The 17,169-nt window shown below is 42.4% G+C and overlaps 1 protein-coding gene across 1 annotated transcript in view; it reads right to left on the bottom strand.

Moving 5' to 3' along the window:
* Window positions 1-4,379: 4,379 nt before the first annotated feature.
* The window catches only part of EOGT (EGF domain specific O-linked N-acetylglucosamine transferase), a 57,774-nt gene continuing 44,984 nt past the window's right edge, over window positions 4,380-17,169 (bottom strand). Inside the window, exon 18 of the transcript XR_005722220.1 lies at window positions 4,380-5,276. The gene's annotated coding sequence lies outside the window, so the exon portion shown is untranslated. The remainder of the gene's footprint in view (window positions 5,277-17,169) is intronic.

The raw sequence follows: 17,169 nt of genomic DNA on the forward strand, positions 1-17,169 counted from the left end.
CGAATGAACTCTGCTCTAAAATCCAAAAGGAATAAAATAAAACCAAAGACCAGTGAGCTGGTTCCCTATGGAGCCAAAAGCTGTCTGAAATTGATCCATGTCTAGGGCCTTTTAACAATCTAACAAAAAAAAAAAAAAAAGGAACTGGATCTTGACCGGCAGGCAGAGGGGATGGCGTCATGGCCCAAACATCAGATCAGAAACACAATGATGCCCTGGGACTGGATGCTAAATCCTGGCAGACGATGCAGCCTTTCATCTTTTGAAATGGAGAAATTGAATGAAGCAAGGCCAATTCTGGGCCAGACAGATGAGATTCTTTTTTTTTTTTTTAAGTTCCTAACTATTCTACATAGACATTTAAACTTCAATTACCGCAGACCTAGAAACCGTCCTTCTGCCCTTGACATTTCCTCCCTCCACAAGAGTTTCTGTGTAGAAGAAAATCAGTTACCCACCTAGATTTCCAGACCTCAGGACTCTGCCCCTCAGGGGTGCTTCCTTGTATGGTGGGAATCCTGCTGCATGAAAGGAAATGTACAAACACCCATTCTTAGAAAAGCGGGAGAGAATATTGTACAAGTACAGCCTAAGGAGTACAAAACGCTCTTCACTTCATTCAGGAATTGCTGCTTGGGGACCTACATACAAAAATCAAGTATGAATGGACTGCAAAGTATAATAAGAAAGAGCTGAATTATGAGAAGTTGTTTCTGCTAATTTGTTTAAAATGATGAGTTCTGGGTTACCAAAGGGGAAAGGTTGGTGCGGGGAGGGACTGGGAAACGGAGATTGAAATATGCACTTTCTGTGTGCCGAGTCGCTTCGGTGGGGTTCAACTCTTTGCGATCCCATGGACTATAGCCCACCAGGTTCTTCTGTCCATGGGATTCTCCAGGCAAGAATACTGGAGTGGGTTGTCATGCCCTCCTCCAGGAGATCTTCCCAACCCAGGGATCGAACCCAGGTCTCCTGTACTGCAGGCAGATTCTTTACTGTCTGAGCCACCAGGGAAGCTCATATACACTCTACTATATTTAAAATAGATAATCAATAAGGACCTACTGTATAGCATAGGAACTCTGCTCAGTATTCTGTAATATCCTAAATGGGAAAAGAGTTTGAGAAAGAATAGATACATATATACCTGAATCACTTTGCTGTATACCTGAAACTATACAAAACTGCAAATCAACAACAGTGCAATATAAAATAAATATTTAAAAAATAAAGGAAAAAAAAAAGAGGAGTTCTGTCCTGGCAAATTTTACTGTCACCACACATGGTACCAGAGCATTTAACTTCAAATTTCTGGTTCTGGCACATTATTGACACAGGACTTTAAACAAATGACTTATTTTCTGTACTTTTACTTCCACCTCTATAAAACGAGGGCTGCTGCTGCTAAGTTGCTTCAGTCGTGTCCGACTCTGTGCGACCCCATAGACAGAAGTCCACCAGGCTCCCCCGTCCCTGGGATTCTCCAGGCAAGAACACTGGAGTGGGTTGCCATTTCCTTCTCCAGGCATAATCACATCAAAGGTCAGCCAGCTCTATCCATCCAGGGCTGGATACTAACTCCTTTAGGCTTTGTGGACGGTGTGGTCTCTGTCGCAATTGCTCAGCTCTGTCAAAGCAGCCCCAGACAATGTGCAAATGAATGGGAATGGCTACATCTCAATAAAACTTTATTCATGGACACTGAAATTGAATCTCATAATTTTAAGAAGAAATATTCTTCATCCTTTGATTTTTTGTTTCAATCACTTAAAAAAAATAGAAATAATGTTCTTAGTTCTCATTACAAAAATAGCAGCAGCCAAATGTGGCCAAGAGGACCATAGTTGATCAACTCCACAATCAACTCACAGGCTTATTAGAATAATAACACATATACAACTCTTTGATCATTATCACTATTTCTGTGTTATCATTTGTGACTATTATCTATTGGAATTCAATTAGTGCAAGGGACAGTACATTCTGCAGGGATCTGATATCAGTACTGTTTCCCAGAAAGTTGACCATATGGGTTTCTCCTTTTGAGAAGAAGATATAGAGGTCCCAAGAGAAAAAGTAATCTTAGTGTCTTCCTCCAATATCTAAGAAAGATACAATGAACACTGTCTCCAGATATGGATTCAACATACAGAGAGCACCACTGTACAGATCCCATCATTTGGGGAATGATTTTTTAAAGCCATTGCTGTCCATTTTTGCACATTAAATCCCACAAAGAGATTTATTTACAACATTAAATCATCTCCTTGCTGCCTGACTACATTTTTAACTATTGAAATATTCATCACACACTCTAAGAAACTAATACCAAGTGTTTTATGACCTTTTAAAGGATGACTTCTTTAAAAAAAAAAATCACCTTCAAATGTGGATGTCAGTTTCCAAGTGGGTCTGATGAAGAGCAGTCCATTGTCAAACATCAAGGAGATAAACATGAGATCACTGCCCAGGGAAAGCACCCCTGGAGATGAGCTGATTCAACAAGAAATGTATGTGATGCACAAAGCTGTGGGCTGGGACTAGGGAGATGGGATGAGCGGTAGAGAAGAGTTTAGGACAAAATATTTTTGCTTCCTACCAGGAGAAACACACTGTATCATCTACAGCAATGGTTCTCAAAGAAAGGGGGGTAACTGGACCCCTAGGAGACTTTGGCAATATCTGTATACATTCTTGGTTTTCACGACTGAGTTGAGGGTTGGAATGACTAAAGCATCAAAATGGGCAGCAGCCAGGGATGCTGTTGAACATCCTACAGGAGACAGCATAGCTTCACCACCCCTCAACCCTGGAAATAATTATCCAGCCCCAGATGGTCAGTAGTGCCAATATTAAGACACTGTAGTCTACAGGAATGACCCAGATGATCCCACCTTACATCTGACTTTTTTTTTTTTTGCTTTTACTTTGAATTGGCTATTACAGGCATGTGTCAAAGAACTAAAAATAAACCTGGGAAAGCATCCTTCCCTCTGTATCTATTAAGGATCACAATTCAATTAGAACCTTCCATCCACCCACTTTCTCAAAGTCATTGTGATGGAAAAATTTCAAGATTGGTGTTAATTTAAATTACACAAATTGTTCAATTACCCTGAAGAAAACTGGTACCAGATCATCAGATTGCTGAGCAACTGATGATAATTCGGTAATTCGATTTACTGAAGAGGTAACGTGACAAAGTTTAAAAGCAAGTTGGCAGTAGCTAGTAGCAAGCCATCCAAGGAAGCCTCTTACTCCTGGGTATCAATTTGGATCCAATCCTGTTCCCTGTTCTCCACCAAGATGGATCTGCTCAATTTCCTTAAGTAAATAAGGCCTTTCTAGACCAACACAAGATGAAAGAAGAGCTAAAAATCAACTCCCATCCTTTGACAAAGAACCAAAATACTAAACAGACAAAGAGAACTAGATAAAAAGCTTCTAGATCAATTTATGGAAAGTCAAAGTCATTCTGATGATCCTTATGTAACTTCAAATTATAAGTACAGTCAGTAGCACTGAATATTTAATACTGTTTTTAACGTTTGTGATATCATTAAAACTTTCTTTTCATAATAAAAATCTATTAAGCTATACTGATAGAGTGCTTTCCAATTCTATTTAAATTCATCTATATTTGTAGAGGGCTTTATAATGTATGAAGTGTATTCACATATATTATCTTACTTGGGCCATTAAATAATTCTGAAAAGAAGGGATGGCAGGTATTATCAACCTTCATACACAGATGAAAACACAGGTTTTCGTCCAGTGTGTAGGTCCCTTTGGCTTAAGAGAACACTCAGTTGAGCATATCATGTTTCAAAGTTGGATTACAAGGGAGCGTGGCACAGACAACTCTTCCAGTTTTCTAATGCCGAACAAACAACCCCAACACACGGTGGCTTAAAGCAATAAACATCGCATGGTGCTGCTGCTGCTAAGTTGCTTCAGTCATGTCCAACTCTGTGCAGCCCCACAGACGGCAGCCCACCAGGCTCCCCCGTCCCTGGGATTCTCCAGGCAAGAACACTGGAGTGGGTTGCCATTTCCTTCTCCAGTGCATGAAAGTGAAAAGTCAAAGTGAAGTGGCTCAGTCGTGTCCGACTCCTAGAGACCCCATGGACTGCAGCCTACCAGGCTCCCCCATCCCTGGGATTCTCCAGGCAAGAGTACTGGAGTGGGGTGCCACTGCCTTCTCCCAAACATCTCATAGCACCTCACAATTTAGTGGGATAGCACTGAGGTCAGGGGAGCGTGGCTAAGTGATTCCACCCCATGTGGCACTCAATGGGCTCCAGGGCTCACTCTGTGATAATTCAGCTGTTGGCTGGGGATGGAGGATCCAAAGCTGCTTTACTCACCAAGCGGAGGGAGCTAACGCAAGCCAGGCTCAGCATCTGTGTGTCTGTATGCTCTGTGACTGACTGCTGTCCATTTGATCCTATCCATTCCCAGAGTTTCAACCACCATGTCTACCCCAGAGGCATCTGTCCTGCCAGGAACCAAAGTTCTAATAACCACAGGGTACCTCCAGCTCACAGGCACCTCGAACTCCACACATCCAAAATGAAACTCACACCTTTACTCCAAAACCTGCCTCTCTCCCTGCCTGAGCTGATGCAGCAAGTGATACACTCATCTACCCTGTTTCGCAAACCTGCATCCTCAGTACCATCCTTGACCTCTTCACCCACATTTTCTTCATTCAACTGACAATCAAGATCGACGGATTCTCACATTTACTAAGAACCCAGTAGCTCCACCCTCACTGCCACTCTCCCAGTTCATGCTCGCGTTCCTCCATCCTCACTGCCAATATAAGCAGTATCCTATCTACACTTCTCTCCTATTTTCCCTGCTTTCCCCCCGCCCCCCCCCCCCCGGCTTACTTCTAAACAATCCAGACTGACCTTTCCAAAATCCAACTAGTTATGTCATTTTCCATTTTCATTGGGAGGCACCCGGTTAAGGATAAAATCCAAACTCTTTAACGTGATTTACAAATTTTATTCTTGTGTGATTCGATGAGAAGACACCAAATGTCATCCTGCCCCCAAATATTTCTCTCACTGGCACTGCAACCACAAAGTGTTCCATTATCCCTTCATTCCAGTCAAGGCATCTGGAGACTGTCAATTGCAAATGGTCTCTAAGAGGAGCAGCCCCAATTAACACCATATCGGCCATTAACTCCTTTATTGGGGTTCATTCATCAATGTATCTCTGTGGCTATTCAGTTCTTTGAGAATGAGAGACAGGATAGGTAAGTCCTGAAAAAAAAAAGCAAGGGTTGTCAAAGTTTGCCTGGATTCATTTCTAAAGCATAACAATTAAAATAACTTACAAATATACATTGAAAAATTCTATCATCTGGAGATACTATATTGTGAAATTATCCTGTATGCTATTTTTCACATGAAGAAATTAGATTGTGATCAATATTAGTCAAAAAAATAAATGTTTGAGGAATAAAAGAGTGGAGACAGTCACCTTTGATCCAAAATTTCAAAATTATCTGGGGAATCATTCCACCCTCTTCAATTGATAAGACTACCATCCCTAGCGAAAATGTGTTAGTTGCTTAGTCGTGTCCTACTCTTTGCGACCCTATGGACTGTAGCCAACCAGGCTCCTCTGTGCCTGGAATTCTCCAGGCAAGAATACTGGAGTGGGTTGCCATGCCCTCCTCCAGGGGATCTTTACCATTGCTAGAGAGTCAATCAAATCCCCGCAACATAAATTCCATGAGATGACTTGCATGCATTGTTCACTTAGAAATTTGCAATATCAATCATTCTGGAGAGTAGGGACCCATTATGCAAGACTTAAAAAAATTATTTCCATATATATAGTTCAACTTCTACACTGTAATAGTATTTATTATTAATAATATGGTATGAACTTTAATAGAATTTAACATTTTAAAACCCCAAGTTCTCTGTCTCCTCCTCAACTTCCACTGACATTTCACTTTTCCAAGTTTGTATCCTGGTTCCCAAGAAATGGAACCTGTGGCCACAGAGGTCAGAAGACCCATAGCCTCACTGTCCCACATGCCTGGGCTACTGGCTCCTCCTGCTTATCTCTTTCATATATTTCCTGGTTTCCTTACTTTTTTCTGATATACTTGCCACATTTTCTACTATCTCCTTTCCTAGTAGCCTCTTACATCTCATCACTCAGCTTTTCAAAGCTCCTATATGTCACTTGCCTATAAAATCTGAATTCCAGTGATGACAATGGCAATCATGATGAGTTAATAGTTTTCTATCACTTTGATGTTATGTTATCTTGAGTATCTCCCATGATCCTCACAATACCACCACCATATCTGAGTATTATTGGTATCCCTTTTACAGAACAGGAATCTGAGGCTCAAAGAAGTAACTTTGTGGAGGTTGTACAATTAATCAGTATTTTACAAAGATATTCTCATAATGCTAACTCAAAAAACTTAATTGATTAGGACCCATCACCCAGATCATCTTTTTATACACTGAAATATTTATGACTAAAATGATATGTCACAGTTTACTTCAAAATAATTCAGTGCCAAAGGAGGCAGGGTGTACATGAAGCAAGAGTGGTCGTGAATTGATGACCATTGTAAGTGGGTCACGAGTATGTGGGCGTTCATCGCTCAACTCTACTTCTGTGTGTATTTGAAACTTATCAAATAAAAAGCGTTTTGTAATTGTCATCTATTTCATACAACTAAACACAACCCAAACCTACTGACCAGGATAACTATTCAGCATTTGTAGGTCATTTAAAACTGCTCCATTATGCATCCAGGCTTATCAATACCTAATATGGGGATACAGGGAAAGCACTCGAGCTTTAGGTACAAGAGTCTCATCTTTGTCACACAAGTTTATTTTTTTTCCCCTAGACCTCTGTAATATTCATTACATACTTGTCTCAGTGGAAGAAACAATTACCCAGGTGCTATGTCCAATTGCACAGTGTTATCTTTTAATTAACCTGTGTAGCCTGTTTTTTTAACTTAACCTAGTTCGAGAAGTGACAGCCTCTTGGGCTATCTAAATAATGTTCGTCACTGCTCCTTGTTGGGTCTCTTCAATCAAAAAAATAGTTCCGGGTGTGTGGTCCAGCTGTCCAGAACTGGAGATACTGTCTATTCAGCCATGATCCTTCTCTCAGCATCAGGACTGCAACTCATCTTCCTAACCACAGTGCCCAGATTGTCTCAATATATCAAATACAGATTGATACAATATGTTTTCTTCTCTCAATGTTTTTCTGTAAAAGCTCTTCTGCAACTCCACCTACAGACCCTTCTGCCAACTTATAATATCCAGTGTTGGGAATATGTAGGCTAGTGGCATATTCAGATATCTGCTGAAGGGTTCTATGAAAAGTGCCACATTTCTGGATGGAAATTTATCAGAACGTAATCAAATCTCTGGGGGCTTCCCAGGCGGCTCAGTGGTACAAGAACCTGCCTGCCAATGCAGGAGGCACAGGAAACTCTGGTTTGACTCCTGGGTCAGCAAGATCTCCGGGAGGAGGAAATGGCAACCTAAATGAAATCTCTAAAAATGTGCATGTCCTGACATTAAGCAGTGCTATATCTGGGAAATTATCCTAAGGAAACAGTTGGATATACGTATAAAGATGTATGTGTAAGGATATTCAAGGCACAGCAATTTTTTTCTTTGGTAATAGTAGCTAGAAAGAGTCTCACTGCTCAATAACATGAGATTGTCTTAATGAAATTACCTGCAGACATTAAAAGTGGTGATGTAAATATTTTTATGGTACTGAGGAGGTGGCCTTTAGCTCCTATTGTTAGCAAATAATAGGTTATCCAAAAATATACATACCATGAATATGTATATATTTGTAGCTTAGCACAAATAAAGTTTTATCTGCAAACCTGTGTGTGTACAATTTGTGTCTGTGTTTGAATTGTGCGTGCCCCTTGGTGGCACAGCCTAGGCCTGGATTGATAAATACTATGGTTTCCTTTAAGTGACTTTTCCCTATCTGTATATCATAGATTTCTGCAATCAACCTTAGTAGCCACATAAGAAACAAAAAAGAAACAAAAATAGCAAATACATTAAAAAAAAAAAAAACATTCTGTCTAAACATCTTTCAAGAGTTCAGATAAAAGAAGATTAAAAAACCTTTTGGGAGCACTGTTTCAATAAAGAAAAGCCTTGCAGTATTAATTATTGAATAGAGATGATGGAAAAGGTAATGTGGAAAGGAGCAGAGAGAACAGGGAAGAGGTACCCTGTGACGGGTAACAACATCCCAACTCAAGGCTGGGAGCTGTGGGTAGGAAGTGCCGCCCCCCCCCCAAAAAAAAAAAACAGTGAACACTGCCGGGCATCTTCCCTCCCTGTGGGGGGTGTCAAAGCTCTTTGGAGCTCCTATAATAAGTAGGCAATATCTGCTCATCCTTACAGCCACCTCTCAAGGTAAGCATGCCTCAAGGGTGGCCCCTGGGGTCAAAGTCTTACCCAAGTTGAAAGCCGGGAGCCTTAAGATCATGAACCCACGTGTGCCCTCTGCCACTCCCCTTCAGGGGCTCACCAGGCCAGAGCAATGAGAGAGCCGTGAAAGCTTAGAGGCACAGCTGCTGTTGTGTCAGTGACCAGCGCAGGAGCTTGGCAATGTCTGGGCAGAACCCTCTGCAGAAGAATGGGGTCAAGCTGGGCTGTGCAGGCAGTAATGAGAGGACCATTTTAAAAAGGAACCAGAAGTGAGCCTCTGTAACTGTCAATTATGCAGGCTAGATGTTTACAATGAGCAGTCTAGCTTCAGGCCAATATTAACTTCTGTTCTTATTACTATCAGATTAATTGCATTTTGTTGCTTTTTATAAATACACTTCAAATCAGAAAACCTATAATTCAGCAGTTAGTCATTAAAGAAGCTTTGGATCTACAACTGTGTTATCTGAAGCTCATCTACAAAATGAAACAAAAATCCAAGGTTGGGTTTCCTTTTTTGGTATGATAAACAGAGCATTAATAACAAGTAACAAGGACATGATTTTAGGAATGCCTGAACTGAAAAATTCTTTAGATAACAAGGGAAATCAAGGCAAACAGACTAAAGAGGATTGAAGGAATGTGGGTAAATCTGCATTTTAAACAACTGCTTTCTAGAATACATAGAAAATATTGTTGCAAAAACTTTCATTTCAAGATTATAGAAACCAAGAAATATACAGATCATGTTTATGTTAGGATGCTCTTGTACAAAGTTAAGATAAGAAAAGCTTAAGGGGAGTTAGTATAATTTCAAATTATATTTCCTACGTACTTCATATTTCCTACGTACTTCAGAGACTATATATAAATATGCATATACATATACACATAAATAAAATAGTCTTCATTTTTCATTGTCCCTCTTGATGACATGCTTTTTACATGAAGTTGATACTGTTCCACAGCTGATCAATAAAACACGGTTTACATCAAATGACCAGAGAGTTGTCAATTTTTAAAAATCCCAGCCTCTCTTGTGGGTTGCTGACTTCAAAGACATGCATTAAGATTATTAAGCAAGTAATGATTGATTTATTACATAACGTTAAGAAATGTTTTCTTTGAAGCACAAATTAAAAGGTCACAGATGCCCCAATTTTTCTCTGGGTTGAGAGTTAAAAATGCAGAATAGATCATTTTGCTGGCCGTGAAGGACACGTGAAGGGGATTTGAAGTAACTCTCCTTTCCAAGCAATATTTTAATGAAATGTTTAATATTCAGCAGTGGATTAATGAGGCTGTTCTCTATTTTCAAACAATGGTGAACAATTAAGACCCAATCTTGAAAACAAATTGACATTGCTTGTTATTTTGTGACGGTATTAAAATGACCATCACTGGAGCAACTGGCATTATTTAACAGGACGGAAAATAACCATTGACACACCAAGCAATTCAGTGGAGATATCTGAGGGGGAAAAAAATGCCTGTGGCAGCTGCTGCTCCTAGAAATAAAGCTGACATTTTAGGATGAAAGCAGTCTGACCAGCTGAAACCTTGACATGCTGTGTGCCATGTTCAAAAGTCACCCAAAATACATGCCAAGGTCCTAAACATTCTCTAAAAAGCCAGCAAGCTGTTCAAGTTCCCAGTCCTGGTTTCAAAATACTCAGAGGAGAAGAGATGGGTGCAGATCTTTGAAGAGCTCAGATTTGCGAATTGGAATGGAATTAATTAGCCACAGGAGTATAAGAAAAATCATACATCAAGTGTGGGAAAAGAAATCTATGTATGGAGATTAACTGGGAAAAACTGACCTTCCAACAGAACTCAAAATTCAATCCAAGACAGTCACATCGCCTAAATAAGCAGGAACTAAATACACTGCTCAGCAAACATATATCAAGCTGCACACAGAATAATAAATAATCTCAGTTTCTCGATGCCTTATTATGGAAAACAAGGATAAAATTTCAGTGGTCAATGAGAATGAACTATTTTTTCATGCCTAAGACTCATAGAACCTCAGGGAACTTTTCTTACATGTTTATTAGTAGTAATTGTGTTTACCTATCTTCCCCAAGGAACGTTCTTTCTAATTCCACTTCTCAAAACTCCAATCTTTGCTTCCCAGGTTACAAAGTTATTTAGCTTGTTATTTTAGATAACTTCTATAATTCAGTCCTGGCCTCCCCCCTCCGAAAAGTTAAAGTCTACATGGCCAAATTGATGGCATGAAATGATAGGTTTAAAGAATAATTAATTATACTATCAAGATCTTGGCATGCCAATTGCTGAAAAGACTATTTTGAGCTGTCAGTTCTAAAGCACATATTTTTTCATTGACTGACATGCCAAGTGCTTGATGGAATAATGAATTGTTCCCACTGACATGACCATCACACACCCCTTAGGCTCCATGTAGCATTTTTCAGGGTGATGAATAACACCGCCACTCTTTCCGTGGTGGTTCCAACTAGGAAGGTGAGGTCAGGTGTGGGGACTGGCTGAAGAGGGGGATGAGGGTTTAGAGGTGGAGGGAAGGGTGAGGTGAGGACCAAGAACATGGAAAATGTCAGCCTGTCAGTCAGGGTGGTGGGGCACGTTCTACATTTCTCAATTAAAAACATACATGAGTCCACATTTTAACATGATTGCAGCAAAACAGCCCCTTCCAAATAGTATTTTGCTTTCTTGCTTGGAAAGGGTTTTGTTTTTTCTCTTTTTCTCTTACCTGACCACTATTTTCTGCTACTGCATGCAACTCAAGAAACTCAATTTCTCTAACTCAGAGACAAGCAAGGCCACCAGAAGGCAACCAGATCAAAACCCGCACGGGTTCAGTGCATGTTCCCAAGCTACTCTCTGCTCCTACAGTATCATCCCTGTACGACTAGGGTGGGCCAAATCTAAACCCTGCTGTGCAGTCTTGCCCAAAGGACACAGAAGCGAAGCCCAGAGCCAAGGTCAGCTCCAGAACTTATGGGGCCCCATTGTAACCATTGCCAAAAGCCCCCCATGATTCATTCCAGTCAGTTTCCTAATCCCAAATTAGGCAAAAATGCCCACCCCGTTACTCAACTTACAGCACCCCAATCAATCACCTAATGCTACCCTTCCAGCAAGAACTTTCTTTGTCTCGAGGCTGTAAAAAATGGCTACTAACCTAGGAAAACTGTTGGCTCTCCCAAGGCTTCAGGAGGTCGGCCCGCTGTGCTTACAGCCCCCACATTATCTCTGCCCTTTGTTCTTAATGAACTCATTCCTTTCTACAATTCTGTGTTTGGAAATTCTTTTCCAACCCACGTTCAGACTGCCACTTCCTGGCCAAAGGAGCACCTTCTGAAGGCCTGCAGACCCACTGAGCAGACTTGATGGGAGCTCCTGGTGATGTTAAGGGACAGACGGACAAAATGCTGAATGTTGACAAAAGTCACCAGCCACATAGGCCGTAATGCATTAGGTACTTCTCATTCATGTAAAGAACTTTTTTCCACGTATAAAAGACAGGCTTGGATCTTCACTGAGACAAATCTCTAGTTTCTCTATCATTTGCAAATGATATGAGTTAGTGGTAAAGAACCTGCCTGCCCATGCAGGAGACATAAGAGACGTGGGTTCAAACCATGGGTCAGGAAGATTCCCTGGAGGAGGGCATGGTAACCCACTCCAGTATTCTTTCTGGGAGAATCCCATGGACAGAGGAGCCTGGAGGGCTATAGCCTATGGGGTCGCAAAGAGTCGGACATGACTTAGCACAAACACAAACATGCATCCAAAATTTATCAAGAGCTCATACAACTCGACATCAAAAAAACAACTGAATTAAAAGATAGGCAGGAGATCTGAACAGTCATTTTTCCAAAGATGACATACAGATGGCCAACAAGCACATGAAAAAATGTTCCACATCACTAATTATCAGGGAAATGCAAATAAAACCACAATGAGCTATCATCTCATGAGTGTCAGAATGACTGTCATTAAAAATACCAAAAATAACAAATATTGGCAAGAACATGGTGAAAAGGGAACCCTCATCAATTACTGGTGCAAAAGTAAATTGATACAGCCACAGTGCAAAACAGTATGGAGATTTTTCCATAAAACTAAAACTCCAACTACCATATGACCCAGCAATTCCACTCCTGAGTATATCTCCAAAGTAAATAAAAGCATTAATTGGAAAAGATCTACACACTCCAATGTTCCCAGCAGCATTAGTTAGAAGAGCCAAGACATGGAAGCCACCTAACTGTCCAATGACAGATGAACGTTTAAATTAGAGGCAGAATACCACTCAACCATAAAAAAGAAATTTTTCCATGTGCAACATCATGGATGGACTTGGAGGGTATTACATTTACTGAAATAAGTCAGACACAAAAAGACAAACACTGTATCATATCCCTTATATGTGAAATCTACAAAAAAGAACAAACTAATGAACGTAACAAAAACAAAATAGACACAGATATGAGGCAACAAAAGAGCCATTACCAGCAGGGAGAAGGAGGTGGGGAGGGGTAAGCTAAGGGCAGGGAATTCAGAGGCACAAACTACTATGTATAAAATAAACAAGCTGCCAAGATATTCTATACAACATGGGGAATATAGTCAATACTTTGTAACAACTGTAAATGGAATGTAACTCCTTTTTTGGAATATAACTTTTAAACTGTGAATCCCTATGCTATACACATGAAACATATTATTATACAGCAGCTGTACTTCAATTTAAAAAGCAGTGGGGGGAGGAGCAGGCTTGGGGCTTCCCTGAGACAAATCCTAGTCCAGGCAGAGCCCTTCTCAACCATGTGTCCCTGAGCGATAACATCATAAATGACACCTGCCTCAAGTTCCCCTCTCCCTCCAACAGACAGCAATTCACTTTAATTCTTAATAAATAAATAAATAAATAAACACACACAGCTTTGGTGTGGAGCCCTGTACCAAGGTCAAAGGACAAAAATCTCCAGAACTGACCGAGCCCCATAGCAACTGTTGCCATGAGCCTCTGGATCTAAACCAGTCACTTCATTGAACCCGTATTAGGTAAAATATCCATCCTATTACCACCCTATAGCATCCTAACCAATTACCTAATGCCACCCTTCCAGTAGGAATTTTTTCTGTCTTGAGGCTATAAAAATTGGCTACTGGCCCACAAAAGGGTCGGCTCTCCCACAAGCTGGCCCACTGCTCTAACAGCGTCTCCCACTCTAACAAACTCTAGTCTCCTCTCATTCCGTCTCATGTCTGGACATTCTTTTCCAACTCACCCACAGACCACAACATTTGATTTCCCCTCCCCACCTTAGTCATTTTCCTACATAATTGAAAACTCTGGGCTATACTAGGATTTCTTGAAGTTTCAATCCATTATTAAACACTTTTAGCAAACAAATGAATCCCCACTTCCCCAGCATTCAGAATGCACACATTTTGTAAAAAGACATTAGAGTGAGGCCCAGAAGAACCTCCCTCCTGGCAGAGCGACCCCTTGGCCACTTTACATAATTGATCCTTGGGCTTACATATTAATATGTGCATATATTTGCATAGATCACGTACCTTTTGCCGTTTAATCACAGACTGAAGGGGCAGAAGCAAAGTTTGAATCCAGGTAGCTGCGAATCCTGAGGCCAGGAGAAGGCAGGCTGGCTGGCAGGCCTTTGCCGTTGGTGAGGTTCTCAGGTGATGCTGACGAAACCACTCAGTTGGAAGCAAAGTTCAAGTCTGATAGCCCTGGAGCCTCTGCAACTTCTGTCTGAAGGCTGCCTGGTGTCTAGGAGTTTTTCCACCTCACAGGACTATCAGTCCATCACTGAATCAAGCAGACCTCAGCGGCCACTGTCCTCAGGGTCTTTCAGGCTCAGGTGTCATCACCTAGAGGTTTCTCCGACGCTCACGGGCCGAGGACCCAGGCTTCCTGTGGGTCTCCGTCTTCCTCCTCGTCATCTGCCTCCTATTCTCCTTCTTCCACCTCCCAGCTCCTCTCCCAGCTTAGCAGGCCTCCCTGGGTGCCAGACCCCAGGTGTGCTACCTTATTTTTGCCTGTGAAGAACCATACCTCTCACCCCAGGGCACGGCATCTCTTAGTTACAAGTTCCTCCCCTTCCAGGCAGCCCCACTGTTTATCCTTACACACCCTCACCTGCGTGATAACCTGATTAAGATCAGGCTCCTCTATCCTCACAGCTGTTTGTGCCACGAAGTGCCATGCAGATACAAGGACCAAATACAGCCTCACAACAACCTTCAGGTTGGTCCCCTGAGTAGTGTCCATTCACAGATGAGAAAACTGAGGCTCCCTGAGTGTCAGTGGCTTGCCCTAGGTCGTTGGGGTAGTCAATGGTAGGCCAGAGTCTTTGCTTTCCACTGCTCCGCCACCCTGCTCCTCATTATGGCTCTGCAAAGCTACCTTTTGTCCTAAGACCTCATGTGTTTGCAGTTGCCTGACATCATTTCCCTGCAGAGGATGGGGGAGGGGGGCAACCTCAGGAAGTCTGAACTGAGTAGGGGAAGTAGATGTTACCCCCGGGTCCCATGCGGCCACTCCAATGGCCAGCCCAGAAGAGTCAGCGGCAAGTCTGCTGCAACGTCTTACCACCAAGGGTGACCATGAATATCACCATGCCCGTCACTAGGAACCAACAAGTCCAAACCTTCCTGTAGGGTTCCTGACCGGGTCTTGACTTTCACCAAGAGCGCAGACGTTTGGCGGGGAGCAGGGGCTGCGCTGGGTCCTTGCAGCCTAGGCTCTTCATTGCTGCGTGTGGGCTTTTGCTCTAGTTATGGCGAGCGGAGGCTAGTCCTTAGTTGTGGTGCTCAGCCTTCTGGCAGTGGCTTCTCTTGTTGGTGGAGCACGGGCTCTAGGGCATGTGTTCTTAAGCAGTTGCACATGCAGGCTCAGTAGTTGTGGTTCCTCGCTCCAGGGCGCAAGCTCAGTAGTTGCAGCGCTGGGGCTGTACTGCGCAGACTCAATAGTTGCGGGACACACAGACGTAACTGCTCTATGGCAGGTGGGATCTCAGCTCCCGCAGCAGGGAGCAAACCTGCGTCCCCTGCAAGGAGGATTCTTAACCACTGGACCACCAAGGAAGACCCCCAAAAGCAAACTTATAAATGCTAATATTTGGGGTGGGGGGTAAAGGGGGAAAAAGATGAGGAAGAAGAAAAAAAGAACTAAAGAAGCAGCAGCAAAAAGATAAAAGGAGACTGTAAGACGCTTCCCAGCTATTGGCCCTTCTCATCAGTCTCAAGCATAGCTGTAAAAGAATGGGTGCCTTTCTCTGCCTATTACTTTTATTCCTGGTCCCTCAGATTTATTGCCTGCACCAAGTAGCAGCCATCATAAAACTCTTTTCAACAGACTGCTATTTGAATTGCAAAAGTATGACTACCCAAGAACATATAACTAGTACAAAGTCAATATGATAGTATTACCCAGCAATTTCTGAAAGGCAGCTTATTTGCATAGACACCTGCCAGGCAGAACGGAAATCCCATCTGGGCTCCACGTCTCAGTGTGGTGATGGCAGTAAGGACGCGCCACCATCACATCTTACTTTTAATTTCACAGGCAAGAGGATGCATTGACATCCTTGTGAACTGCAGGAGGAAAAACTCCCGGGCCCGTTTCCACCAAGTGAACCATAAACACTTCTAAAAGCATCTTGTGTAAATTCTCTCCCTGAGAATGTTGCTGAATATTCCCTGCGTTTTTGAAAAACGGTGCGTAGATAAAGATATTTCTCTGGAGGATTTACATTTTTCTATCAGTGCAGAATGGCTTTCACTGTGAATCGGTGCTTTCGTGCTTTTCTCCCCATTTTCTGCCGCCCTTGGGGGCTGGAGGGGTTGCTGCAGTAAGAGACGTACCGGCTTCCTCAGTGTTTGCATCGTCCCCCTCAGTCTCCCTTTTCCGCAAGCTTTTCAATGTTATCTTGGCCTTTTCCTGCCTTTTCTCTGACCTGTACAATGTGTGTCTAGTAATTCCCTCCTTTCACACTTGTCCTCGGCTTTATTTACTGCCTATCCACTTTAAGGTTTTCTTCTGAGACTTAGAAACTTCACCTTTAACTTCATCTCCTCTTTGCTGAGTCCTCATCCAGCTGCCTCATGGCAAACTGGCCTGATTTCTCAGGCACCATTATTTAACCCTCTGCCCAGCTCCAATTTCTACCTAAGACCATTAAGGACTTCTACATGTGTGTCCTTCACATTTACTTCCCAGATTTTTCTGGAAACTACCATTATTTTTTACCTCTGCTTGTCCTGCTGATCAATCTCAGCTTGAGAGGCAATGGTGTGATGGGGTCGCAGTGCGGCTTTAAACTTGGAATAAGAATGTCTGGGTCCATGTCCTCCCATCACCGTGGTGTTGGGTGGGACAGTCACTCCTGGAGTCAGGCATGGCTGTGTGGGTTAGGTTCTTTCAGGCTGGAAGAGGGCACCCAATGCATGACCTGAATGTACAAGTGGCCTCACGAAGAACTGAAGACCAGCTCGTAATTGTACTTGATACAAAAAAGCACCAATAGCTCAGATCTGGTGTCTTGGTTCCAGAAACCTTGGCATCCTCCTCACGTCTTCCATCCAAATGGCCCTGCCGAAGGGACCTGGGTCGTTTCTTTACCTTTTATCTTACAACCTCCCGACTGGAGAGAATTGGCTCAGCTACTGATGCCGG

The sequence above is a fragment of the Oryx dammah genome, unplaced genomic scaffold, assembly GCF_014754425.2.
Source record: "Oryx dammah isolate SB20612 unplaced genomic scaffold, SCBI_Odam_1.1 HiC_scaffold_9, whole genome shotgun sequence".
In the NCBI taxonomy this organism is placed as follows: domain Eukaryota; kingdom Metazoa; phylum Chordata; class Mammalia; order Artiodactyla; family Bovidae; genus Oryx; species Oryx dammah.